We start from the raw sequence: 12,226 nt of genomic DNA on the forward strand, positions 1-12,226 counted from the left end.
AGTAGTGAACAGGGAATGTCAATGGATGTTATTTATATGGACTTCCAGAAGGCATTTGATAAAGTCCCACATAAGAGACTGTTAGCTCAGATAGAAGCCCATGGAATCGAGAGAAAAGTACGGACATGGTTAGCAAGTTGGCTGAGCGAAAGCCGACAGGGAGTAGGGATAATGGGTGGGCACTCACATTGGCAGGATGTGACTAGTGGAGTCCCGCAGGGATCTGTCTTGGGGCCTCAATTATTCACAATATTTAGTAACGACTTAGATGAAGGCATAGGAAGTCTCATATCTCAGTTTGCTGATGACACAAAGATTGGTGGCATTGTAAGCAGTGGAGATGAAAACATAAAATTACAAAGCGATATTGAAAGATTAGGTGAATGGGCAAAACTGTGGCAAATAGAATTCAGTGGAGACAAATGTGAGGTCATCTGCTTTGGATCAAAAAAGGATAGAACAGGGTCCTCTCTAAATGGCAAAAAGTTAAAAACAGTGGATGTCCAAAGGGACTTAGGGGTTCAGGTGCATAGATCATTAAAGTGTCATGAACAGGTGCAGAAAATAATCAATAAGGCGAATGGCATGCTTGCTGGCCTTGAAATCTGGAGGACTGGAGTACAAGGGGGCAGAAGTCATGCTGCAGCTATACAAAACCCTGGTGAGACCGCACCTGGAGTACTGTGAAGTTCCGGGCACCGCACCTTCGGAAGGACATATTGGCCTTGGAGGGAGTGCAGTGTAGGTTTACTAGAATGATACCCGGACTTCAAGGGTTAAGTTACGAGGAGAGATTACACAAATTGGTTGTATTCTTTTGAGTTTAGAAGGTTAAGGGGTGATCTGATCGAAGTTTATGATATTAAGGGAACAGATAGGGTGGATAGAGAGAAAATAATTTCCGCTGGTTGGAGATTCTCGGAGTCGGGGGCACAGTCTTAAAAATTAGAGCCAGACCTTTCAGGAGCGAGATTAGAAAACATTTCTACACACAAAGGGTGGTAGAAGTTTGGAACTCTCTTCCGCAAACAGCAATTGATACTAGCTCAATTGCTAAATTTAAATCTGAGATAGATAGCTGTTTGGCAACCAAAGGTATTAAGGGATATGGGCCAAAGTTAAATCACAGATCAGCCACGATCTGATCAAATGGCGGAGCAGGCTCGAGGGGCTGAATGGCCTACTCCTGTTCCTATGTTCCTAAGGACCGAAAACACAGAGTCGGAATAAACGGGTCATTTTCCGGTTGGCCACCGTCCCCACGGGCGAGCCTGCAGAAACGAGTACGGTGAGACACTCTAATGTGTTCAGAAGTTTCAGCTCTGATGTGAAACACAAACTTTTAAAAGAAACTCCCAGTGCCAAACCCAACCTTGCATGAAACGTAAAGGGACAATTCATCCCCTCCTTCCACCTCCAGCCTGGTTGACCCACGAGGAGAGGGCGCGGGATTGGCGCGTGCGCAGTGCGGTCTCGAAGTGGCGGGAATGGCGCGTGCGCAGTGCGGTCTCGAAGAGGCGGGATTGGCGCGTGCGCAGTGCGGTCTCGAAGTGGCGGGAATGGCGCGTGCGCAGTGCGGTCTCGAGCGGATTTGAAGCGCGGAGGCTGCGGGCCGGAGGGGCCGAGGTGGGTTTGTCGGCACCGCGTTGGGATGGCGGCGGCGGCGGCGGGGACTGGAGCTCGGAGTCGGTCACCGGTGCCCTGTCACTCTGGTGTCGGTTGTGAATCATTCCCACAATGGTCAGCGGCTGCACTGGGGTGAGGGGCCGACATGAGCCGGGCCCGGGGGTGAGGGGCCGACATGAGCCGGGCCCGGGGGTGAGGGGCCGACATGAGCCGGGCCCGGGGGTGAGGGGCCGACATGAGCCGGGCCCGGGGGTGAGGGGCCGACATGAGCCGGGCCCGGGGGTGAGGGGCCGACATGAGCCGGGCCCGGGGGGGACATGAGCCGGGCCCGGGGGGTGAGGGGCCGACATGAGCCGGGCCCGGGGGGGAGGGGGGACATGAGCCGGGCCTGGGGGGGAGGGGGGACATGAGCCGGGCCCGGGGGGTGAGGGGCCGACATGAGCCGGGCCCGGGGGGGAGGGGGGACATGAGCCGGGCCCGGGGGGTGAGGGGGGACATGAGCCGGGCCCGGGGGGTGAGGGGCCGACATGAGCCGGGCCCGGGGGGGAGGGGGGACATGAGCCGGGCCCGGGGGTGAGGGGCCGACATGAGCCGGGGGTGAGGGGCCGACATGAGCCGGGCCCGGGGGGGAGGGGCCGACATGAGCCGGGCCCGGGGGGTGAGGGGCCGACATGAGCCGGGCCCGGGGGGGAGGGGGGACATGAGCCGGGCCCGGGGGGGAGGGGGGACATGAGCCGGGCCCGGGGGTGAGGGGCCGACATGAGCCGGGCCCGGGGGGGAGGGGGGACATGAGCCGGGCCCGGGGGGGAGGGGGGACATGAGCCGGGCCCGGGGGGGAGGGGGGACATGAGCCGGGCCCGGGGGGGAGGGGAGCGGAAACTGATTCTCGTCTTTTCTCTGCAGTTGTTGAAGATCAGTTTTAAACCCCAATAACTTCTCAGTCGGGGTTGCCAACCCTCCAGGATTGTCCTGGAGTCTCCATCTCCCGGATGCTGCTGCGAGCAAAACCTAGGAGAAATAATAATCATAATAATCGGGCCAATAGAAAAAATGTTTGTTTTTTCATTTTCTTTGAACACTCTCGTTTATTAGCTATAAAAAAAATTGGAGATGGATCTGGGCGGGTGGTTAGAGGTCATGTGGTAAAACCCCCCTGAATACGTCCACCCAGGGTTGGCAACCCTTAACACCAATAACTTGCATCTATATAGTGCCTTTAGTGTGGAAAGATGTCCAAAAACACATCACAGAGCCCGAATCAAAAAAAGGCACTAAAATAAGTGAAGAAATTCACTTTTTATTTTGAAATCTGGGGTTTTGGTTTGATTCATTTTTCAGATATATCTAGACAGTCCACTCAGAACCCAGGTGGCTGGTAGTGTAACTGGCTACCCGAGGCACTTGCCCAGCAATGATGGTGGAGTCCGGCACGTGAGTGCAAAAGACAAGGCTGAAGCGTTTGCAACCATCTTCAGCCAGAAGTGCCGAGAGGATAATCCATCTCGGCCTCCTCCCGATATCCCCACCATCACAGGAGCCAGTCTTCAGCCAATTCGATTCATTTCACGTGATATCAAGAAACGGCTGAGTGCACTGGATACAGCAAAGGCTATGGGCCCCGACAACATCCCGGCTGAAGACTTGTGCTCCAGAACTAGCTGCGCCTCTAGCCAAGCTGTTCCAGTACAGCTACACCACTGGCATTTACCCGACAATGTGGAAAATTGCCCAGGTATGTCCTGTCCACAAAAAGCAGGACAAATCCAATCTGGCCAATTACCGCCCCATCAGCAAAGTGATGGAAGGTGTCCTCAACAGTGCTTTCAAGCAGCACTTACCAATAACCTGCTCACCGATGCTCAGTTTGGGTTCCGCCAGGACCACTCAGCTCCAGACTTCATTACAGCCTTGGTCCAAACATGGACAAAAGAGCTGAATTCCAGAGGTGAGGCAGCATTTGACCGAGTGTGGCACCAAGGAGCCCTAGTAAAATTTAAGTCAATGGGAATCAGGGGGAAAACTCTCCAGTGGCTGGAGTCATACCTGGCACAAAGGAAGATGGTCGTGGTTGTTGGAGGCCAATTATCTCAGCCTCAGGACATTGCTGCAGGAGTTCCTCAGGGCAGCGTCCTTGGCTCAATCATCTTCAGCTGCTTCATCAATGACCTTCCCTCCATCATAAGGTCAGAAATGGGGATGTTCGCTGATGATTGCACAGTGTTCAGTTCCATTCGCAACCCCTCAAATAATGAAGCAGTCCGAGCCTGCATGCAGCAAGACCTGGACAACATCCAGGCTTGGGCTGATAAGTGGCAAGTAACATTCGCGCCAGACAAGTGCCAGGCAATGACCATTTCCAACAAGAGAGAGTTTAACCACTTACCCTTGACATTCAATGGCAATACCATCGCCGAATCCCCCACCATCAACATCCTGGGGGTCACCAGAAACTTAACTGGACCAGCCGTATAAATACTGTGGCTACAAGAGCAGGTCAGAGGCTGGGTATTCTGCGGCGAGTGACTCACCTCCTGACTCCCCAAAGCCTTTCCACCATCTACAAGGCACAAGTCAGGAGTGTGATGGAATACTCTCCACTTGCCTGGATGAGTGCAGCTCTAACAACACTCAAGAAGCTCGACACCATCCAGGACAAAGCAGCTCGCTTGATTGGCACCGCATCCACCACCCTAAACATTCACTCCCTTCACCACCGGCGCACTGTGGCTGCAGTGTGTACCATCCACAGGATGCACTGCAGCAACTTGCCAAGGCTTCTTCGACAGCACCTCCCAAACCCGCGACCTCTACCACCTAGAAGGACAAGAGCAGCAGGTACATGGGAATAACATCACTTGCATGTTCCTCTCCAAGTCACATACCATCCCAACTTGGAAATATATCGCCGTTCCTTCATCGTCGCTGGGTCAAAATTCTGGAACTCCCTAACAGCACTGTGGGAGAACCTTTACCACATGGACTGTAGCAGTTCAAGAAGGCGGCTCACCACCACCTTCTCAAAAGCAATTAGGGATGGGCAATAAATGCTGGCCTTGCCAGCGACGCCCACATCCCATGAACGAATAAAAATAAAGTAAAGAAACCCAGTCATGTTGGTTGATGTTTTTACAGATTCACCACTTCAGTTTGTGGTACTGGGGCATTTAGCCTCTGCTGATGGATGTGCCGCTGTCCTTGCAATGGTAAAACACTTGTAAGGCTGCCCCTTGTAAGGGTAAAACATAGTGTACCCCTTGTTAGGGTAAAACACAAGCACTGCTTTTCAGAAACTGAATTGTTCTTATCAAAAGGATGAATTGACAGGAAAAGATTCAGCACGGCACACAATCTTGTCCCAGCCACAGAAGGCCTGGACTGTGATACCAAGAATAATTAACGCTTCTACAATTCCACTGAGTACATCGAATTGCTGTAAGATGTATCTGACCTGAAAAGATATGGCAAAGATGACAATCTATTGCACAAAACTATTGATTCACCACATTAGTTTGTGGAAATGGGACAAAAGAACCAAAGGGGAGATGAGAAGAATTTTGTTTACGCAGCGAGTTGTTATAATCTGGAATGCACTGCCTGAAAGGGACGTGGAAGCAGATTCAAAAGTAACTTTCAAAAGGGAATTGGAGAAATATTTGAAGGAAAATAATTTACTGGGCTGTCGGGAAAGAGCAGGGGAGTGGGACTAATTGGATAGCTCTTTCAAAGAGCCGGCACAGGCACGGTGGGCTGAATGGCAGCCTCCTGTGTTGTATTATACTAAGATACTATGCCTTGGAAAGACGGATTTAATTTTTCTGGGACGCGGCATCACTGATAAATAGTTGGACGGAAACTTCCAACTTCACTTATTCAGGTGTAAGTATAGTGTTTCACGCTGTAGTTGCCTCTTTTTTAGTGGGATTTTCTGAACTTTTTTCTGACATGTTATAGAGCAGTGATATATGTGAATAAAGGTGGAGGAAGCAGTAACTCAAATGGTTTCCTTTCTCTTGTAGGTTTTCAAAGAGAAGCTTGGATTGACAGGACCTTTGCTGGAACTGAGTGAAACTTGTCGACAACCTGAAAATGGACTGAAGCTCCAGCAGTTCATCCAGCAATTCTCCTGTTAAAGTACAAAGTGTAAACAGTTCTACTTTTTCATTTGATTCAGTCAGACTCCCAAGTTTATTTCTGGATTTGTGGCATCGCCCCATCACCTCTTCAATCAGCCCTCAGAGAGAGAGGAGACCAACTTCCATCAGAGTGAGCTTTTCCTTGCCTTCCAGTCTGGGCTGTTCTCTCCTTCCTGTTTCATGGATGGACCCATCATTGTGGCTGACGACATTAGGACCGATGTGGTTTCTCACCCTGCATCATAGTTGGCTGAGCATCAACACCAATTACAAACTGGAATCATGGCTGTGTGGGAAGCTCTTGCCTCAATCTCTCTTCAGGAAATTCTTGAAGTTTATGTGTCACTTGGACAAAAAAGGACGGAATTTTGTTTCAGTTTAAATGGAAAAAAAGAACTCATTTTGTTCTGAATTCACTGATTATATCTGATTTTGTGTTGGTCAGGTGGATTTTGTTGCCTTGTTCTGCTTCAGTGCTTGAATAAAGTGAGGTGAGCTCTCAGTTTGTAAAACCAACCCTCAGTGCCTGTCCCTAATGGAAATAATGAAGCTGAAAGCTCAGCTCTGGTCCTCTTCATTTTGTGCTGAATTTGCATCCCTGAGAATTGTGACTGATGAATCAAGGTCACAGGGTAACCAGTGCGCAGCTTGTCAAAGGATGGATCAGGTCAGTGATTGTAGTGTTTCTGTATATTTAAAACTGGTTTTATAATCTCACTCATCCCTTCCCTCAAAATTTTTTTTACTTTTTCTTTCTGTCTCTGTTATCTCTGCCTTTTCATCTTACCCCTTTTTTTTATTTGTCTTTAACTGATTTTACATTTGAATTTTCTGTTGTAGCTTTCACTTCCTGGTTCTGACTTATTTCAATTCACGTTGTAGCTTTCATATTTACCAGGGAGGCAAACAAGGTGAGCAGGACATTAGAAGAATAGGTCGAAAAAGATATTAAATCATTTAAGATAGAAAGGGGGTGATAATTGATAAACTAATCAAATTAAGGGACAAGACCCTTGATCCGGATGGATTGCATTCTTAAATATTAAAATAAATTAGGGAGGAGATACCAGAGGCACTATTACGTATATATATTTCACGAGAAAAGGGAAAAGTGCCACAGGACCCCGCGGACAGTTAATGTTATTCCTAAGTTTAAAAAGGGAGATAGAACAAGTCCAGGGAACTATAGACCAGTTAGCTCAACATTGGTGGTAGGAAAGCTAATGAAATCTTTACTCAAAGATGTAACAGAAAGACATCTAGAGAACGAAAATATAATAAAGAACAGTCTGCACAGATTTCAGAAGGGAAAGTCGTGCTTGACCAACTTTTTATTGAATTCTTTGAAGAAGTGACAGAGTAGTCAACGGTAATGCAGTAGATGTCATTTATTTGGATTTTCAGAAGACCTATAAGGTACCGGATTGAAGACTCATGGCTAAGGTCAGAGCATGTGGAGTCAGGGGACAGGTTGCAGAATGGACAGCAAGCTGGCTACAAAATAGAAAACAGAGTCGGAGTTAAGGTTAGCTACTCAGACTGGCAAAAGGTGGGAAGTGGTGTTCCACAGGGATTGGTGCTGGGACCACTGTTCACAATTTACATTAACGATTTCAATTCAGGAATTGGAAATACAATTTCAAAATTAACGGACGACACCAATTTGGGGGGTATAGTTAATACAAAGGAAGAATGCATCAAAATGCAAGAGGACATTAATAAACTTGCAGAATGGGCATGTAATTGGCAAATTAATTTTGGTCGGAAGAATAAGGAGGCCACGTACTGCTTGGATAATAAGAGTCTAAACGGGATAGAGGAGCAGAGAGATCTAGGGTTACAGGTACACCAATCATGAAAAAAAAGCGACAGGTTAATGCCATAAAAAAGGCAAATCAAGCACTGGGGTTCATTTCTAGAGGGATAGAATTGAAAAGCAAAGAAGTTATGTTAAACTTGTATCGGACCTTGGTGAGACCAAACTTGAAGTACTGTGCACAGTTCTGGTCTCCTTATTCTTGAAAGGATGTGGAGGCTTTGGTGAGGGTGCAAAAAAGATTCACAAGAATGATACCAGAAATAAGAGGATATTCTTATCAGGAAAGGCTGAACAGGCTGGGGCTCTTTTTTCTAGAAAACAGAAGACTGAGGGGTGACCTGATAGAGGTTTTAAGATAATGATGGAGCATGATAGGGTAGATGGGGAGTCCAAAACTAGTGGTCATAAATATAAAATAGTCGCAAATAAATCCAATCGGGAATTCAGGAGAAACTTCTTTCTCCAAAGAGTGGTAAGAACATGGAATGTGCGACCACAAGGAGTAGTTGAGGCAAATAGCATAGATGCATTTAATGGGAAGCAAGATAAGCGCATGAGGGAGAAAGAAATAGAAGGATATCCTGATAGGGTTAGATGAAGTATGGAGGAAGGAGGCTTGTGTGGAGCAGAAACGCTGGCATCGATCCGTTGGGCCAAATGGCCTGCTTCTGTGCTGTAGTTTTGATGTAGCACTTCCTGGTTCTGATTTGTTTGAATTCATTGTTGTTGATTTCACTTCCTGATTCTGATTGTGCAGCTTGTCAAGGATGCTTCAAGCTGATTGGTTGAGGGGAGAGAGTGATCCTTTCTCTGCTCTTCCAGCTGACAGAAGCCCGGGAAAAATCGCTGCACTTTTTGCAACTCAGCACTGAAGCAAGTTGGTGCCCAGTTGGTGCGAATAGTTTGTGGGCGAGTTAATAACTAATGCGGTGGGCGAGGTTAATTCGCCGCTGAGCACAATTTCCGGGCCAATAGAATTCAAGTGTGGCTAATTGCGAAGCTTGAGATTTATACATATATATTTATAAGGGGAGATCTCCCACGGCTTATCTCACAGGTTATGGTCTCAAGCATGGCTGATACTTCGCTGCCAACCAAGTCTCTCTCTTTGAAGTCTCTCTGAAAGAACGGTCAGTGGGGAAGTGGTATGAACTGGTTCAATCCAGGTTATAGTTGCTTCCAAATCACTGAGATTAATCAGGGAGCAGTTGGAACTGCTTGTAAATTTCAGGCACCAGTGACTGGCTTTCTTTGCATCAGTGATTGTGTCGTGAATCCCCATTCGATGCAAGGTGTGGGTGAATATAATACAGAGCAGTCTGCTCTTCACTGAATGATTTGAAATGGAGAACTGAAGATTGAATAATGCCATGCTGCTCCTGTGTGTTTACAATACAACTGAATCGATCCTGAAAATAACCCAACATTTTCCATTCTATTATGCTTCACGGATGCCTGAATCTTTAACAGTTTTAGACTGGGATTATCTGAACTCCCCTTTCTGTGAGCGTACTGTTCCTTTGCAGCATCATCTCTTGGGTGAGGTCGGCGAGCGTCAGTGGGAATGGTTCAGTCGGTAAATGCAGCACATGGTGGTGAGTTGAAGCACACAGACTGGAAATGAGTCGCCACCTTCCAGGAGAAGATGGGTGGGGTGAGAAAATCATTTGCTCCCTCTGGTGTTGGTGCTGCCCTGCATGTTCCACTCAGCAAAATATGTATATCGCAAAAGTTTATTAGTAAACTGATAATGTTTCTGTGGTATTTTACGGCAACAGGTGCAGCAAACCTTCTGTGGGCACCACATGCTGACTGTCCTCTTCATCATATCGTCTGCAGTTCACAAGAGGAAGGTTATTCAGCCAACCTTAGTTCATCCATACAGTATAACCCTAAAGTCCTTCCATTGCAGCATCATATCATTTCTTAAATAATTCCAGGGTTTCATCTCCCCTACTCCAGCTGGATATCGTTCCATGTGTTGTGTGAAGAGCTTCCTGACATCAGTCCGAAATTTGTCTTTTACTAGTTTCAACATTTGGCCCCTTGTCCTACTCTCACAATTTAATTTTTTAGATTTATCTTTTCGATACTGTTCATTCAATCTTATATAGCTCAAAAAGATCACCTCTCTAGATACCTTATTTAAAGGTTGAAAAGCCCAAATCTCTCCAGTCTTTTCTCATAACTCAGACCTTTGACACGAGGGATCAATCTTGTGACTCTCTGCATTGCCTCCAGTGTTTGAATGTGTCTCGGTGATCAGAACTGGACATGGCACCAAGCTGTGGTCTGATCAGAGCACTGTACACTCTGTTCACTATCCTACTGCTTTGGTTATGCTGCAGTTCAATGTTCTATTGACTTTGTTCATTGCTGCTCTACATTGATTGGATATGCTGTGTGTTGTCTGCTGGGACTGGTAGGTCTATTTCAACTTCATCTGTGGCTATTTCAACTCCATTCTGTGTGTGAGAGAGAGAGAGTGTGTATGTGTGTGTGTGTTGCCTTTTGTTCTTTCCTATATCTAGCACTTGACTCTTGCCTGCATTAAATTTCATCTCCATTTGTTTTGCCTATTTACATATTTACATATTTTGTCCAGCTCTTTCTATAATTGAGCTGTCTTGTCTGATTCCACTGCCTCTCCTCGTTTGGTATCGTCTGCAAATTTGGCTAATTCGCATTGGATTTCGGAATCCAAGTCATCGGTGTAAATTAGAATAATGTTCCCAACATCAATTTCTGGGCACATCACCCATTAATTTCCCCCAACTTGCTGCAACTCTTCCGAACAAGTGCCTGTTGTTTTGTATTCTTAACCAATTTCTTCTTCATAACTAAGATTGACCCTGAATTCCCACAGTTTTGAGCTGAACTATTAGCCCTTTGTGTGGAACTTTTGACACATGCCTTCTGGAAGTCTTGGCACGACATGTTGTAAGGCTTTCAAGAGTCCACTTGGGCTGTCACTTCCTCAAAAAAGTCAAGGTGTTCGTGAAATTTATGAAGAAAAGCAAGTTCCAGAGGCCCCTCAGATTTATTCATACTGTAGCTGGCATCTCAACATAAGAAGGTGGCTGATAAAAGGATGAGCCTTCACATTAGTCACGGAGATGAGATTTAATAAAACCCCAATGTAGGTTCAACAACAACTAGCAGAAGTGCTTAATATTTCGCAAGTTTCTGACCCAGTTTTTAATCCTGGCACATGAAGTGGGAAGATGTGACTGCTCTAATCTATTTCTATCCAATACGTTTTACATTTTTCAAATGCTGCCGCCCAAACTCCCAGATATCATCACATCGACAGCGTGGTGGAGTTTGTTGTCTTCCCCACCATACTGCCCCGAGCTGGTGTGCGACTGAACCAAATGTGAGGTGTCTATGTAGATAAGTGTGAGGTATTACATTTTGGTAGGAAGAATAAGGGGGCCATGTAATGCTTGGATAATAAGAGTCTAAATGGGTTTGAGGAGCAGAGGGATCTGGGGGTTCAAATATATAAATCACTAAAGTAGCGACGCAGGTTAATAAGGCCATAAAAAGCAAACCAAGCACTGGGGTTCATTTCTAGAGGGATAGAATTGAAAAGCAGAGGTTGTGTTAAACTTGTATAGGACTTTGGTTAGAACACACTTGGAGTACTGTGAACAGTTTTGGTCTCCATATTATAAAAAGGATATAGAGGCACTGGAGAAGGTGCAAATACAATTTACAAGGATGATACCAGAACTGAGAGGTTATACTGATCAGGAAAGATTGAGCTCTTTTCTTTGGAAAAGACAAGACTGAGGGGTGACCTGACAACGGTCTTCAAAATTATGGAATGGTTTGGTAAGGTTGGCACAGAGAAGATGTTTCCACTTGTGGGGAAGACCAGAACTCGGGGCCATAAATATAAGATAGTCACTAATAAATCCAGTAGGGAATTCAGGAGAAACTTCTTCACCCAGAGAGTGGTTGGAATGTGGAACTCACTACCACGAGGAGTAGTTGAGGCGATTAACATAAATGCATTTAAGGGAAAGCTGGATAAACACGTGAGGGAGAAAGGAATAGAAGGATATGCTGATAAAGTGAGATGAAGTAGGGAGGGAGGAGTCTCGTGTGGAGCATAAACACCACCATGGATCTGTTGAGCCGAATGGCCTGTTTCTGTGCTGTACATTCTATGTAATTCTATGTAAATGAGAAAATTGTTTTCTCAGACTGGTCTGGGGACGGAATCTCCCTGTTGCCACACACTCATTTTAACCTGGTACTACATAAACTAATGTACTTTATGTAACTGTGGTCACGGGTGTACGTAGGGACTATGCTGGAATGTTGCACTACATTTGGTGCTGGTCCTGGTCTTAGAATACTGAACACCCTGGTGATAGAAACACGTTATCCAGCACGAGCTGTGTTTCACCATACCCATGCTCCGACATAAAAGGTGTTGAAATTCAGAGTAGTGTGATACTTGTCTCTGAATACATCTGAGGAGAGCAGATTCCAAGGACTGTATCGATACTATTAGTTGTATTTTGAGGCACCGAACTGCAGGTTCAACCGTGCCCTGGACGTTCTGGTGTGTAAAACAGCCTGACTTTATGGACATTGATCTATTGGAGATCAATTCAGAGAAAAACCTGTGATAGTT

The 12,226-nt window shown here is 46.4% G+C and overlaps 1 long non-coding RNA gene across 4 annotated transcripts in view; it reads left to right on the forward strand.

The window, feature by feature from the left end:
* Positions 1 to 1,555: 1,555 nt before the first annotated feature.
* LOC137335840 (uncharacterized) overlaps positions 1,556 to 12,226 on the forward strand; it is a 30,814-nt gene continuing 20,143 nt past the window's right edge. For all 4 annotated transcript variants that reach the window (XR_010966517.1, XR_010966515.1, XR_010966518.1 and 1 more), the window contains exons 1-2: positions 1,556 to 1,626; positions 5,643 to 6,426. This is a non-coding gene — a long non-coding RNA (uncharacterized lncRNA). The remainder of the gene's footprint in view (positions 1,627 to 5,642; positions 6,427 to 12,226) is intronic.

The sequence above is a fragment of the Heptranchias perlo genome, chromosome 20, assembly GCF_035084215.1.
Source record: "Heptranchias perlo isolate sHepPer1 chromosome 20, sHepPer1.hap1, whole genome shotgun sequence".
NCBI lineage: Eukaryota > Metazoa > Chordata > Chondrichthyes > Hexanchiformes > Hexanchidae > Heptranchias > Heptranchias perlo.